The 15,219-nt window shown below is 42.6% G+C and overlaps 8 non-coding genes across 8 annotated transcripts; all 8 read left to right on the forward strand.

Annotated features, from left to right (window-relative positions):
• Positions 1-913: 913 nt before the first annotated feature.
• On the forward strand, positions 914-985 carry trnap-ugg. The gene has a single exon. It is a non-coding gene; the product is annotated as a tRNA-Pro (tRNA).
• A 4,562-nt stretch (positions 986-5,547) lies between these two features.
• Positions 5,548-5,619, forward strand: trnap-ugg. Its single transcript has one exon. It is a non-coding gene; the product is annotated as a tRNA-Pro (tRNA).
• An 845-nt stretch (positions 5,620-6,464) lies between these two features.
• On the forward strand, positions 6,465-6,536 carry trnap-ugg. Its single transcript has one exon. It is a non-coding gene; the product is annotated as a tRNA-Pro (tRNA).
• Positions 6,537-8,300: 1,764 nt separating this feature from the next.
• Positions 8,301-8,372, forward strand: trnap-ugg. Its single transcript has one exon. It is a non-coding gene; the product is annotated as a tRNA-Pro (tRNA).
• Positions 8,373-10,144: 1,772 nt separating this feature from the next.
• Positions 10,145-10,216, forward strand: trnap-ugg. The gene has a single exon. It is a non-coding gene; the product is annotated as a tRNA-Pro (tRNA).
• An 846-nt stretch (positions 10,217-11,062) lies between these two features.
• On the forward strand, positions 11,063-11,134 carry trnap-ugg. The gene has a single exon. It is a non-coding gene; the product is annotated as a tRNA-Pro (tRNA).
• Positions 11,135-11,979: 845 nt separating this feature from the next.
• Positions 11,980-12,051, forward strand: trnap-ugg. The gene has a single exon. It is a non-coding gene; the product is annotated as a tRNA-Pro (tRNA).
• A 2,699-nt stretch (positions 12,052-14,750) lies between these two features.
• On the forward strand, positions 14,751-14,823 carry trnap-ugg. Its single transcript has one exon. It is a non-coding gene; the product is annotated as a tRNA-Pro (tRNA).
• The last annotated feature ends 396 nt before the right edge of the window (positions 14,824-15,219 follow it).

Raw genomic sequence — 15,219 nt, forward strand, 5'->3', positions numbered from 1 at the left:
TAGAGCAAAACTGAGAACAGCATTGTGTTTGTGAGAGGTCCTTGGACGAGCCCTTTTGAAGAGCCTTTAACAATGTGAGACAGGCGGATCTTGGGCAACTGGTTGGAGGGGCGACTGCTACCACTGGAGCGCAGGACCAGGTGGACAAGTGATTAAGGTAATGGACTGCTAATCCATTGTGCTCTGCACTAGTGGGTTCAGCATCGCACAACATGTATTAATTTCTTCCTTGGTTAAAAAACCTGTCCTTTTACCGGGACATAGGTTACCTTCAGACGAGTCCCTTGACACTTGTGGGGGTCGTAGAGCAAAACTGAGAACAGCATTGTGTTTGTGAGAGTCTCCCTTTCCAAAGAATGGGCAAACTATTTTGTAGGTCAAACCGTTCTGAAGCTATAGACATTTGTATGAGAATACAGATTTTAGGGATGTGTCATGTTTTGACAAACATTGCTCTCGCTCTGCCACATTTCACCAAAAATGCAGAGGTGTAACATCAGCAGTTATGGTAGGACTGAGAAGCATCCAGTGCAAAATGTGTGACATTTCTAATTTAAAACTGAGAGATTCCAATGTTTTTTTTTTTTTATTCACATACCGGTGCGTCAATCGGATCAAATGAAATGAGATCCAATTGATTTTGATGTCTACTTTTTAATTGTTAAAATCTACATTTAGCTCTTTCTTCATTTGTTTCTTGCTGTTACAGCTAATGAAGATTGAATCTGAAAGACTCAGGAGATGAATTACAGAGTATTTGAACTGAAACCTGGTCAACTGCTTGGAAGATAGCTATGCTCACAAGTATACCACCAACACTCACGTGATCCACTGTGGCCTGGCAACATCGACCTGTCAATGCATATTCTCACCGTCATTGCTGGCGACTGCAAAACAATGTCTTGAAATAAATGGCTCGTTGGTCTAGGGGTATGATTCTCGCTTTGGGTGCGAGAGGTCCCGGGTTCAAATCCCGGACGAGCCCTTTTGAAGAGCCTTTAACAATGTGAGACAGGCGGATCTTGGGCAACTGGTTGGAGGGGCGACTGCTACCACTGGAGCGCAGGACCAGGTGGACAAGTGATTAAGGTAATGGACTGCTAATCCATTGTGCTCTGCACTAGTGGGTTCAGCATCGCACAACATGTATTAATTTCTTCCTTGGTTAAAAAACCTGTCCTTTTACCGGGACATAGGTTACCTTCAGACGAGTCCCTTGACACTTGTGGGGGTCGTAGAGCAAAACTGAGAACAGCATTGTGTTTGTGAGAGTCTCCCCTTTCCAAAGAATGGGCAAACTATTTTGTAGGTCAAACCGTTCTGAAGCTATAGACATTTGTATGAGAATACAGATTTTAGGGATGTGTCATGTTTTGACAAACATTGCTCTCGCTCTGCCACATTTCACCAAAAATGCAGAGGTGTAACATCAGCAGTTATGGTAGGACTGAGAAGCATCCAGTGCAAAATGTGTGACATTTCTAATTTAAAACTGAGAGATTCCAATGTTTTTTTTGTTTTTTATTCACATACCGGTGCGTCAATCGGATCAAATGAAATGAGATCCAATTGATTTTGATGTCTACTTTTTAATTGTTAAAATCTACATTTAGCTCTTTCTTCATTTGTTTCTTGCTGTTACAGCTAATGAAGATTGAATCTGAAAGACTCAGCAGATGAATTACAGAGTATTTGAACTGAAACCTGGTCAACTGCTTGGAAGATAGCTATGCTCACAAGTATACCACCAACACTCACGTGATCCACTGTGGCCTGGCAACATCGACCTGTCAATGCATATTCTCACCGTCATTGCTGGCGACTGCAAAACAATGTCTTGAAATAAATGGCTCGTTGGTCTAGGGGTATGATTCTCGCTTTGGGTGCGAGAGGTCCCGGGTTCAAATCCGGACGAGCCCTTTTGAAGAGCCTTTAACAATGTGAGACAGGCGATCTTGGGCAACTGGTTGGAGGGGCGACTGCTACCACTGGAGCGCAGGACCAGGTGGACAAGTGATTAAGGTAATGGACTGCTAATCCATTGTGCTCTGCACTAGTGGGTTCAGCATCGCACAACATGTATTAATTTCTTCCTTGGTTAAAAAACCTGTCCTTTTACCGGGACATAGGTTACCTTCAGACGAGTCCCTTGACACTTGTGGGGGTCGTAGAGCAAAACTGAGAACAGCATTGTGTTTGTGAGAGTCTCCCCTTTCCAAAGAATGGGCAAACTATTTTGTAGGTCAAACCGTTCTGAAGCTATAGACATTTGTATGAGAATACAGATTTTAGGGATGTGTCATGTTTTGACAAACATTGCTCTCGCTCTGCCACATTTCACCAAAAATGCAGAGGTGTAACATCAGCAGTTATGGTAGGACTGAGAAGCATCCAGTGCAAAATGTGTGACATTTCTAATTTAAAACTGAGAGATTCCAATGTTTTTTTGTTTTTTATTCACATACCGGTGCGTCAATCGGATCAAATGAAATGAGATCCAATTGATTTTGATGTCTACTTTTTAATTGTTAAAATCTACATTTAGCTCTTTCTTCATTTGTTTCTTGCTGTTACAGCTAATGAAGATTGAATCTGAAAGACTCAGGAGATGAATTACAGAGTATTTGAACTGAAACCTGGTCAACTGCTTGGAAGATAGCTATGCTCACAAGTATACCACCAACACTCACGTGATCCACTGTGGCCTGGCAACATCGACCTGTCAATGCATATTCTCACCGTCATTGCTGGCGACTGCAAAACAATGTCTTGAAATAAATGGCTCGTTGGTCTAGGGGTATGATTCTCGCTTTGGGTGCGAGAGGTCCCGGGTTCAAATCCGGACGAGCCCTTTTGAAGAGCCTTTAACAATGTGAGACAGGCGGATCTTGGGCAACTGGTTGGAGGGGCGACTGCTACCACTGGAGCGCAGGACCAGGTGGACAAGTGATTAAGGTAATGGACTGCTAATCCATTGTGCTCTGCACTAGTGGGTTCAGCATCGCACAACATGTATTAATTTCTTCCTTGGTTAAAAAACCTGTCCTTTTACCGGGACATAGGTTACCTTCAGACGAGTCCCTTGACACTTGTGGGGGTCGTAGAGCAAAACTGAGAACAGCATTGTGTTTGTGAGAGTCTCCCCTTTCCAAAGAATGGGCAAACTATTTTGTAGGTCAAACCGTTCTGAAGCTATAGACATTTGTATGAGAATACAGATTTTAGGGATGTGTCATGTTTTGACAAACATTGCTCTCGCTCTGCCACATTTCACCAAAAATGCAGAGGTGTAACATCAGCAGTTATGGTAGGACTGAGAAGCATCCAGTGCAAAATGTGTGACATTTCTAATTTAAAACTGAGAGATTCCAATGTTTTTTTGTTTTTTATTCACATACCGGTGCGTCAATCGGAAAAAATGAGATCCAATTGATTTTGATGTCTACTTTTTAATTGTTAAAATCTACATTTAGCTCTTTCTTCATTTGTTTCTTGCTGTTACAGCTAATGAAGATTGAATCTGAAAGACTCAGGAGATGAATTACAGAGTATTTGAACTGAAACCTGGTCAACTGCTTGGAAGATAGCTATGCTCACAAGTATACCACCAACACTCACGTGATCCACTGTGGCCTGGCAACATCGACCTGTCAATGCATATTCTCACCGTCATTGCTGGCGACTGCAAAACAATGTCTTGAAATAAATGGCTCGTTGGTCTAGGGGTATGATTCTCGCTTTGGGTGCGAGAGGTCCCGGGTTCAAATCCCTTTTGAAGAGCCTTTAACAATGTGAGACAGGCGGATCTTGGGCAACTGGTTGGAGGGGCGACTGCTACCACTGGAGCGCAGGACCAGGTGGACAAGTGATTAAGGTAATGGACTGCTAATCCATTGTGCTCTGCACTAGTGGGTTCAGCATCGCACAACATGTATTAATTTCTTCCTTGGTAAAAAACCTGTCCTTTTACCGGGACATAGGTTACCTTCAGACGAGTCCCTTGACACTTGTGGGGGTCGTAGAGCAAAACTGAGAACAGCATTGTGTTTGTGAGAGTCTCCCCTTTCCAAAGAATGGGCAAACTATTTTGTAGGTCAAACCGTTCTGAAGCTATAGACATTTGTATGAGAATACAGATTTTAGGGATGTGTCATGTTTTGACAAACATTGCTCTCGCTCTGCCACATTTCACCAAAAATGCAGAGGTGTAACATCAGCAGTTATGGTAGGACTGAGAAGCATCCAGTGCAAAATGTGTGACATTTCTAATTTAAAACTGAGAGATTCCAATGTTTTTTTGTTTTTTATTCACATACCGGTGCGTCAATCGGATCAAATGAAATGAGATCCAATTGATTTTGATGTCTACTTTTTAATTGTTAAAATCTACATTTAGCTCTTTCTTCATTTGTTTCTTGCTGTTACAGCTAATGAAGATTGAATCTGAAAGACTCAGGAGATGAATTACAGAGTATTTGAACTGAAACCTGGTCAACTGCTTGGAAGATAGCTATGCTCACAAGTATACCACCAACACTCACGTGATCCACTGTGGCCTGGCAACATCGACCTGTCAATGCATATTCTCACCGTCATTGCTGGCGACTGCAAAACAATGTCTTGAAATAAATGGCTCGTTGGTCTAGGGGTATGATTCTCGCTTTGGGTGCGAGAGGTCCCGGGTTCAAATCCCTGAAGAGCCTTTAACAATGTGAGACAGGCGGATCTTGGGCAACTGGTTGGAGGGGCGACTGCTACCACTGGAGCGCAGGACCAGGTGGACAAGTGATTAAGGTAATGGACTGCTAATCCATTGTGCTCTGCACTAGTGGGTTCAGCATCGCACAACATGTATTAATTTCTTCCTTGGTTAAAAAACCTGTCCTTTTACCGGGACATAGGTACCTTCAGACGAGTCCTTGACACTTGTGGGGGTCGTAGAGCAAAACTGAGAACAGCATTGTGTTTGTGAGAGTCTCCCCTTTCCAAAGAATGGGCAAACTATTTTGTAGGTCAAACCGTTCTGAAGCTATAGACATTTGTATGAGAATACAGATTTTAGGGATGTGTCATGTTTTGACAAACATTGCTCTCGCTCTGCCACATTTCACCAAAAATGCAGAGGTGTAACATCAGCAGTTATGGTAGGACTGAGAAGCATCCAGTGCAAAATGTGTGACATTTCTAATTTAAAACTGAGAGATTCCAATGTTTTTTTGTTTTTATTCACATACCGGTGCGTCAATCGGATCAAATGAAATGAGATCCAATTGATTTTGATGTCTACTTTTTAATTGTTAAAATCTACATTTAGCTCTTTCTTCATTTGTTTCTTGCTGTTACAGCTAATGAAGATTGAATCTGAAAGACTCAGGAGATGAATTACAGAGTATTTGAACTGAAACCTGGTCAACTGCTTGGAAGATAGCTATGCTCACAAGTATACCACCAACACTCACGTGATCCACTGTGGCCTGGCAACATCGACCTGTCAATGCATATTCTCACCGTCATTGCTGGCGACTGCAAAACAATGTTGAAATAAATGGCTCGTTGGTCTAGGGGTATGATTCTCGCTTTGGGTGCGAGAGGTCCCGGGTTCAAATCCCGGACGAGCCCTTTTGAAGAGCCTTTAACAATGTGAGACAGGCGGATCTTGGGCAACTGGTTGGAGGGGCGACTGCTACCACTGGAGCGCAGGACCAGGTGGACAAGTGATTAAGGTAATGGACTGCTAATCCATTGTGCTCTGCACTAGTGGGTTCAGCATCGCACAACATGTATTAATTTCTTCCTTGGTTAAAAAACCTGTCCTTTTACCGGGACAAGTCCCTTGACACTTGTGGGGGTCGTAGAGCAAAACTGAGAACAGCATTGTGTTTGTGAGAGTCTCCCCTTTCCAAAGAATGGGCAAACTATTTTGTAGGTCAAACCGTTCTGAAGCTATAGACATTTGTATGAGAATACAGATTTTAGGGATGTGTCATGTTTTGACAAACATTGCTCTCGCTCTGCCACATTTCACCAAAAATGCAGAGGTGTAACATCAGCAGTTATGGTAGGACTGAGAAGCATCCAGTGCAAAATGTGTGACATTTCTAATTTAAAACTGAGAGATTCCAATGTTTTTTTGTTTTTTATTCACATACCGGTGCGTCAATCGGATCAAATGAAATGAGATCCAATTGATTTTGATGTCTACTTTTTAATTGTTAAAATCTACATTTAGCTCTTTCTTCATTTGTTTCTTGCTGTTACAGCTAATGAAGATTGAATCTGAAAGACTCAGGAGATGAATTACAGAGTATTTGAACTGAAACCTGGTCAACTGCTTGGAAGATAGCTATGCTCACAAGTATACCACCAACACTCACGTGATCCACTGTGGCCTGGCAACATCGACCTGTCAATGCATATTCTCACCGTCATTGCTGGCGACTGCAAAACAATGTCTTGAAATAAATGGCTCGTTGGTCTAGGGGTATGATTCTCGCTTTGGGTGCGAGAGGTCCCGGGTTCAAATCCCGGACGAGCCCTTTTGAAGAGCCTTTAACAATGTGAGACAGGCGGATCTTGGGCAACTGGTTGGAGGGGCGACTGCTACCACTGGAGCGCAGGACCAGGTGGACAAGTGATTAAGGTAATGGACTGCTAATCCATTGTGCTCTGCACTAGTGGGTTCAGCATCGCACAACATGTATTAATTTCTTCCTTGGTTAAAAAACCTGTCCTTTTACCGGGACAAAGTCCCTTGACACTTGTGGGGGTCGTAGAGCAAAACTGAGAACAGCATTGTGTTTGTGAGAGTCTCCCTTTCCAAAGAATGGGCAAACTATTTTGTAGGTCAAACCGTTCTGAAGCTATAGACATTTGTATGAGAATACAGATTTTAGGGATGTGTCATGTTTTGACAAACATTGCTCTCGCTCTGCCACATTTCACCAAAAATGCAGAGGTGTAACATCAGCAGTTATGGTAGGACTGAGAAGCATCCAGTGCAAAATGTGTGACATTTCTAATTTAAAACTGAGAGATTCCAATGTTTTTTTTTTTTATTCACATACCGGTGCGTCAATCGGATCAAATGATGAGATCCAATTGATTTTGATGTCTACTTTTTAATTGTTAAAATCTACATTTAGCTCTTTCTTCATTTGTTTCTTGCTGTTACAGCTAATGAAGATTGAATCTGAAAGACTCAGGAGATGAATTACAGAGTATTTGAACTGAAACCTGGTCAACTGCTTGGAAGATAGCTATGCTCACAAGTATACCACCAACACTCACGTGATCCACTGTGGCCTGGCAACATCGACCTGTCAATGCATATTCTCACCGTCATTGCTGGCGACTGCAAAACAATGTCTTGAAATAAATGGCTCGTTGGTCTAGGGGTATGATTCTCGCTTTGGGTGCGAGAGGTCCCGGGTTCAAATCCCTGAAAGAGCCTTTAACAATGTGAGACAGGCGGATCTTGGGCAACTGGTTGGAGGGGCGACTGCTACCACTGGAGCGCAGGACCAGGTGGACAAGTGATTAAGGTAATGGACTGCTAATCCATTGTGCTCTGCACTAGTGGGTTCAGCATCGCACAACATGTATTAATTTCTTCCTTGGTTAAAAAACCTGTCCTTTTACCGGGACATAGGTTACCTTCAGACGAGTCCCTTGACACTTGTGGGGGTCGTAGAGCAAAACTGAGAACAGCATTGTGTTTGTGAGAGTCTCCCCTTTCCAAAGAATGGGCAAACTATTTTGTAGGTCAAACCGTTCTGAAGCTATAGACATTTGTATGAGAATACAGATTTTAGGGATGTGTCATGTTTTGACAAACATTGCTCTCGCTCTGCCACATTTCACCAAAAATGCAGAGGTGTAACATCAGCAGTTATGGTAGGACTGAGAAGCATCCAGTGCAAAATGTGTGACATTTCTAATTTAAAACTGAGAGATTCCAATGTTTTTTTTGTTTTTTATTCACATACCGGTGCGTCAATCGGATCAAATGAAATGAGATCCAATTGATTTTGATGTCTACTTTTTAATTGTTAAAATCTACATTTAGCTCTTTCTTCATTTGTTTCTTGCTGTTACAGCTAATGAAGATTGAATCTGAAAGACTCAGGAGATGAATTACAGAGTATTTGAACTGAAACCTGGTCAACTGCTTGGAAGATAGCTATGCTCACAAGTATACCACCAACACTCACGTGATCCACTGTGGCCTGGCAACATCGACCTGTCAATGCATATTCTCACCGTCATTGCTGGCGACTGCAAAACAATGTCTTGAAATAAATGGCTCGTTGGTCTAGGGGTATGATTCTCGCTTTGGGTGCGAGAGGTCCCGGGTTCAAATCCCGGACGAGCCCTTTTGAAGAGCCTTTAACAATGTGAGACAGGCGGATCTTGGGCAACTGGTTGGAGGGGCGACTGCTACCACTGGAGCGCAGGACCAGGTGGACAAGTGATTAAGGTAATGGACTGCTAATCCATTGTGCTCTGCACTAGTGGGTTCAGCATCGCACAACATGTATAATTCTTCCTGTTTAAAACCTGTTTTTACCGGGAAATACCTGTACCTTCAGACGAGTCCCTTGACACTTGTGGGGGTCGTAGAGCAAAACTGAGAACAGCATTGTGTTTGTGAGAGTCTCCCCTTTCCAAAGAATGGGCAAACTATTTTGTAGGTCAAACCGTTCTGAAGCTATAGACATTTGTATGAGAATACAGATTTTAGGGATGTGTCATGTTTGACAAACATTGCTCTCGCTCTGCCACATTTCACCAAAAATGCAGAGGTGTAACATCAGCAGTTATGGTAGGACTGAGAAGCATCCAGTGCAAAATGTGTGACATTTCTAATTTAAAACTGAGAGATTCCAATGTTTTTTGTTTTTTTATTCACATACCGGTGCGTCAATCGGATCAAATGAAATGAGATCCAATTGATTTTGATGTCTACTTTTTAATTGTTAAAATCTACATTTAGCTCTTTCTTCATTTGTTTCTTGCTGTTACAGCTAATGAAGATTGAATCTGAAAGACTCAGGAGATGAATTACAGAGTATTTGAACTGAAACCTGGTCAACTGCTTGGAAGATAGCTATGCTCACAAGTATACCACCAACACTCACGTGATCCACTGTGGCCTGGCAACATCGACCTGTCAATGCATATTCTCACCGTCATTGCTGGCGACTGCAAAACAATGTCTTGAAATAAATGGCTCGTTGGTCTAGGGGTATGATTCTCGCTTTGGGTGCGAGAGGTCCCGGGTTCAAATCCGGACGAGCCCTTTTGAAGAGCCTTTAACAATGTGAGACAGGCGGATCTTGGGCAACTGGTTGGAGGGGCGACTGCTACCACTGGAGCGCAGGACCAGGTGGACAAGTGATTAAGGTAATGGACTGCTAATCCATTGTGCTCTGCACTAGTGGGTTCAGCATCGCACAACATGTATTAATTTCTTCCTTGGTTAAAAAACCTGTCCTTTTACCGGGACAAGTCCCTTGACACTTGTGGGGGTCGTAGAGCAAAACTGAGAACAGCATTGTGTTTGTGAGAGTCTCCCCTTTCCAAAGAATGGGCAAACTATTTTGTAGGTCAAACCGTTCTGAAGCTATAGACATTTGTATGAGAATACAGATTTTAGGGATGTGTCATGTTTTGACAAACATTGCTCTCGCTCTGCCACATTTCACCAAAAATGCAGAGGTGTAACATCAGCAGTTATGGTAGGACTGAGAAGCATCCAGTGCAAAATGTGTGACATTTCTAATTTAAAACTGAGAGATTCCAATGTTTTTTTGTTTTTTTATTCACATACCGGTGCGTCAATCGGATCAAATGAAATGAGATCCAATTGATTTTGATGTCTACTTTTTAATTGTTAAAATCTACATTTAGCTCTTTCTTCATTTGTTTCTTGCTGTTACAGCTAATGAAGATTGAATCTGAAAGACTCAGGAGATGAATTACAGAGTATTTGAACTGAAACCTGGTCAACTGCTTGGAAGATAGCTATGCTCACAAGTATACCACCAACACTCACGTGATCCACTGTGGCCTGGCAACATCGACCTGTCAATGCATATTCTCACCGTCATTGCTGGCGACTGCAAAACAATGTCTTGAAATAAATGGCTCGTTGGTCTAGGGGTATGATTCTCGCTTTGGGTGCGAGAGGTCCCGGGTTCAAATCCCGGACGAGCCCTTTTGAAGAGCCTTTAACAATGTGAGACAGGCGGATCTTGGGCAACTGGTTGGAGGGGCGACTGCTACCACTGGAGCGCAGGACCAGGTGGACAAGTGATTAAGGTAATGGACTGCTAATCCATTGTGCTCTGCACTAGTGGGTTCAGCATCGCACAACATGTATTAATTTCTTCCTTGGTTAAAAAACCCTGTCCTTTTACCGGGACAAGTCCCTTGACACTTGTGGGGGTCGTAGAGCAAAACTGAGAACAGCATTGTGTTTGTGAGAGTCTCCCCTTTCCAAAGAATGGGCAAACTATTTTGTAGGTCAAACCGTTCTGAAGCTATAGACATTTGTATGAGAATACAGATTTTAGGGAATGGTCATGTTTTGACAAACATTGCTCTCGCTCTGCCACATTTCACCAAAAATGCAGAGGTGTAACATCAGCAGTTATGGTAGGACTGAGAAGCATCCAGTGCAAAATGTGTGACATTTCTAATTAAAACTGAGAGATTCCAATGTTTTTTTGTTTTTTTATTCACATACCGGTGCGGTCCATCGGATCAAATGAAATGAGATCCAATTGATTTTGATGTCTACTTTTTAATTGTTAAAATCTACATTTAGCTCTTTCTTCATTTGTTTCTTGCTGTTACAGCTAATGAAGATTGAATCTGAAAGACTCAGGAGATGAATTACAGAGTATTTGAACTGAAACCTGGTCAACTGCTTGAAGATAGCTATGCTCACAAGTATACCACCAACACTCACGTGATCCACTGTGGCCTGGCAACATCGACCTGTCAATGCATATTCTCACCGTCATTGCTGGCGACTGCAAAACAATATCTTGAAATAAATGGCTCGTTGGTCTAGGGGTATGATTCTCGCTTTGGGTGCGAGAGGTCCCGGGTTCAAATCCCGGACGAGCCCTTTTGAAGAGCCTTTAACAATGTGAGACAGGCGGATCTTGGGCCAACTGGTTGGAGGGGCGACTGCTACCACTGGAGCGCAGGACCAGGTGGACAAGTGATTTAAGGTAATGGACTGCTAATCCATTGTGCTCTGCACTAGTGGGTTCAGCATCGCACAACATGTATTAATTTCTTCCTTGGTTAAAAACCTGTCCTTTTACCGGGACAAGTCCCTTGACACTTGTGGGGGTCGTAGAGCAAAACTGAGAACAGCATTGTGTTTGTGAGTCTCCCCTTTCCAAAGAATGGGCAAACTATTTTGTAGGTCAAACCGTTCTGAAGCTATAGACATTTGTATGAGAATACAGATTTTAGGGATGTGTCATGTTTTGACAAACATTGCTCTCGCTCTGCCACATTTCACCAAAAATGCAGAGGTGTAACATCAGCAGTGATGGTAGGACTGAGAAGCATCCAGTGCAAAATGTGTGACATTTCTAATTTAAAACTGAGAGATTCCAATGTTTTTTGTTTTTTTTATTCACATACCGGTGCGTCAATCGGATCAAATGAAATGAGATCCAATTGATTTTGATGTCTACTTTTTAATTGTTAAAATCTACATTTAGCTCTTTCTTCATTTGTTTCTTGCTGTTACAGCTAATGAAGATTGAATCTGAAAGACTCAGGAGATGAATTACAGAGTATTTGAACTGAAACCTGGTCAACTGCTTGGAAGATAGCTATGCTCACAAGTATACCACCAACACTCACGTGATCCACTGTGGCCTGGCAACATCGACCTGTCAATGCATATTCTCACCGTCATTGCTGGCGACTGCAAAACAATGTCTTGAAATAAATGGCTCGTTCGTCTAGGGGTATGATTCTCGCTTTGGGTGCGAGAGGTCCCGGGTTCAAATCCCAGACGAGCCCTTTTGAAGAGCCTTTAACAATGTGAGACAGGCGGATCTTGGGCAACTGGTTGGAGGGGCGACTGCTACCACTGGAGCGCAGGACCAGGTGGACAAGTGATTAAGGTAATGGACTGCTAATCCATTGTGCTCTGCACTAGTGGGTTCAGCATCGCCAACATGTATTAATTTCTTCCTTGGTTAAAAAACCTGTCCTTTTACCGGGACAAGTCCCTTGACACTTGTGGGGGTCGTAGAGCAAAACTGAGAACAGCATTGTGTTTGTGAGTCTTCCCCTTTCCAAAGAATGGGCAAACTATTTTGTAGGTCAAACCGTTCTGAAGCTATAGACATTTGTATGAGAATACAGATTTTAGGGATGTGTCATGTTTTGACAAACATTGCTCTCGCTCTGCCACATTTCACCAAAAATGCAGAGGTGTAACATCAGCAGTGATGGTAGGACTGAGAAGCATCCAGTGCAAAATGTGTGACATTTCTAATTTAAAACTGAGAGATTCCAATGTTTTTTTGTTTTTTTATTCACATACCGGTGCGTCAATCGGATCAAATGAAATGAGATCCAATTGATTTTGATGTCTACTTTTTTAATTGTTAAAATCTACATTTAGCTCTTTCTTCATTTGTTTCTTGCTGTTACAGCTAATGAAGATTGAATCTGAAAGACTCAGGAGATGAATTACAGAGTATTTGAACTGAAACCTGGTCAACTGCTTGGAAGATAGCTATGCTCACAAGTATACCACCAACACTCACGTGATCCACTGTGGCCTGGCAACATCGACCTGTCAATGCATATTCTCACCGTCATTGCTGGCGACTGCAAAAACAATGTCTTGAAATAAATGGCTCGTTCGTCTAGGGTATGATTCTCGCTTTGGGTGCGAGAGGTCCCGGGTTCAAATCCCGGACGAGCCCTTTTGAAGAGCCTTTAACAATGTGAGACAGGCGGATCTTGGGCAACTGGTTGGAGGGGCGACTGCTACCACTGGAGCGCAGGACCAGGTGGACAAGTGATTAAGGTAATGGACTGCTAATCCATTGTGCTCTGCACTAGTGGGTTCAGCATCGCACAACATGTATTAATTCTTCCTTGGTTAAAAAACCTGTCCTTTTACCGGGACATAGGTTACCTTCAGACGAGTCCCTTGACACTTGTGGGGGTCGTAGAGCAAAACTGAGAACAGCATTGTGTTTGTGAGAGTCTCCCCTTTCCAAAGAATGGCAAACTATTTTGTAGGTCAAACCGTTCTGAAGCTATAGACATTTGTATGAGAATACAGATTTTAGGGATGTGTCATGTTTTGACAAACATTGCTCTCGCTCTGCCACATTTCACCAAAAATGCAGAGGTGTAACATCAGCAGTTATGGTAGGACTGAGAAGCATCCAGTGCAAAATGTGTGACATTTCTAATTTAAAACTGAGAGATTCCAATGTTTTTTTGTTTTTTTATTCACATACCGGTGCGTCAATCGGATCAAATGAAATGAGATCCAATTGATTTTGATGTCTACTTTTTAATTGTTAAAATCTACATTTAGCTCTTTCTTCATTTGTTTCTTGCTGTTACAGCTAATGAAGATTGAATCTGAAAGACTCAGGAGATGAATTACAGAGTATTTGAACTGAAACCTGGTCAACTGCTTGGAAGATAGCTATGCCTCACAAGTATACCACCAACACTCACGTGATCCACTGTGGCCTGGCAACATCGACCTGTCAATGCATATTCTCACCGTCATTGCTGGCGACTGCAAAACAATATCTTGAAATAAATGGCTCGTTGGTCTAGGAGTATGATTCTCGCTTTGGTGTGCGAGAGGGTCCCGGGTTCAAATCCCGGACGAGCCCTTTTGAAGAGCCTTTAACAATGTGAGACAGGCGGATCTTGGGCAACTGGTTGGAGGGGCGACTGCTACCACTGGAGCGCAGGACCAGGTGGACAAGTGATTAAGGTAATGGACTGCTAATCCATTGTGCTCTGCACTAGTGGGTTCAGCATCGCACAACATGTATTAATTTCTTCCTTGGTTAAAAAACCTGTCCTTTTACCGGGACAAGTCCCTTGACACTTGTGGGGGTCGTAGAGCAAAACTGAGAACAGCATTGTGTTTGTGAGAGTCTCCCCTTTCCAAAGAATGGGCAAACTATTTTGTAGGTCAAACCGTTCTGAAGCTATAGACATTTGTATGAGAATACAGATTTTAGGGATGTGTCATGTTTTGACAAACATTGCTCTCGCTCTGCCACATTTCACCAAAAATGCAGAGGTGTAACATCAGCAGTTATGGTAGGACTGAGAAGCATCCAGTGCAAAATGTGTGACATTTCTAATTTAAAACTGAGAGATTCCAATGTTTTTTTGTTTTTTTATTCACATACCGGTGCGTCAATCGGATCAATGAAATGAGATTCAATTGATTTTGATGTCTACTTTTTTAATTGTTAAAATCTACATTTAGCTCTTTCTTCATTTGTTTCTTGCTGTTACAGCTAATGAAGATTGAATCTGAAAGACTCAGGAGATGAATTACAGAGTATTTGAACTGAAACCTGGTCAACTGCTTGGAAGATAGCTATGCTCACAAGTATACCACCAACACTCACGTGATCCACTGTGGCCTGGCAACATCGACCTGTCAATGCATATTTTCACCGTCATTGCTGGCGACTGCAAAACAATATCTTGAAATAAATGGCTCGTTGGTCTAGGGGTATGATTCTCGCTTTGGGTGCGAGAGGTCCCGGGTTCAAATCCCGGACGAGACCTTTTGAAGAGCCTTTAACAATGTGAGACAGGCGGATCTTGGGCAACTGGTTGGAGGGGCGACTGCTACCACTGGAGCGCAGGACCAGGTGGACAAGTGATTAAGGTAATGGACTGCTAATCCATTGTGCTCTGCACTAGTGGGTTCAGCATTTCACAACATGTATTAATTTCTTACTTGGTTAAAAAACCTGTCCTTTTACCGGGACATAGGTTACCTTCAGACGAGTCCCTTGACACTTGTGGGGGGTCGTAGAGCAAAAACTGAGAACAGCATTGTGTTTGTGAGAGTCTCCCCTTTCCAAAGAATGGGCAAACTATTTTGTAGGTCAAACCGTTCTGAAGCTATAGACATTAGTATGAGAATACAGATTTTAGGGATGTGTCATGTTTTGACAA

This window comes from Oncorhynchus mykiss, unplaced genomic scaffold (assembly GCF_013265735.2).
Source record: "Oncorhynchus mykiss isolate Arlee unplaced genomic scaffold, USDA_OmykA_1.1 un_scaffold_624, whole genome shotgun sequence".
Classification (NCBI taxonomy): domain Eukaryota; kingdom Metazoa; phylum Chordata; class Actinopteri; order Salmoniformes; family Salmonidae; genus Oncorhynchus; species Oncorhynchus mykiss.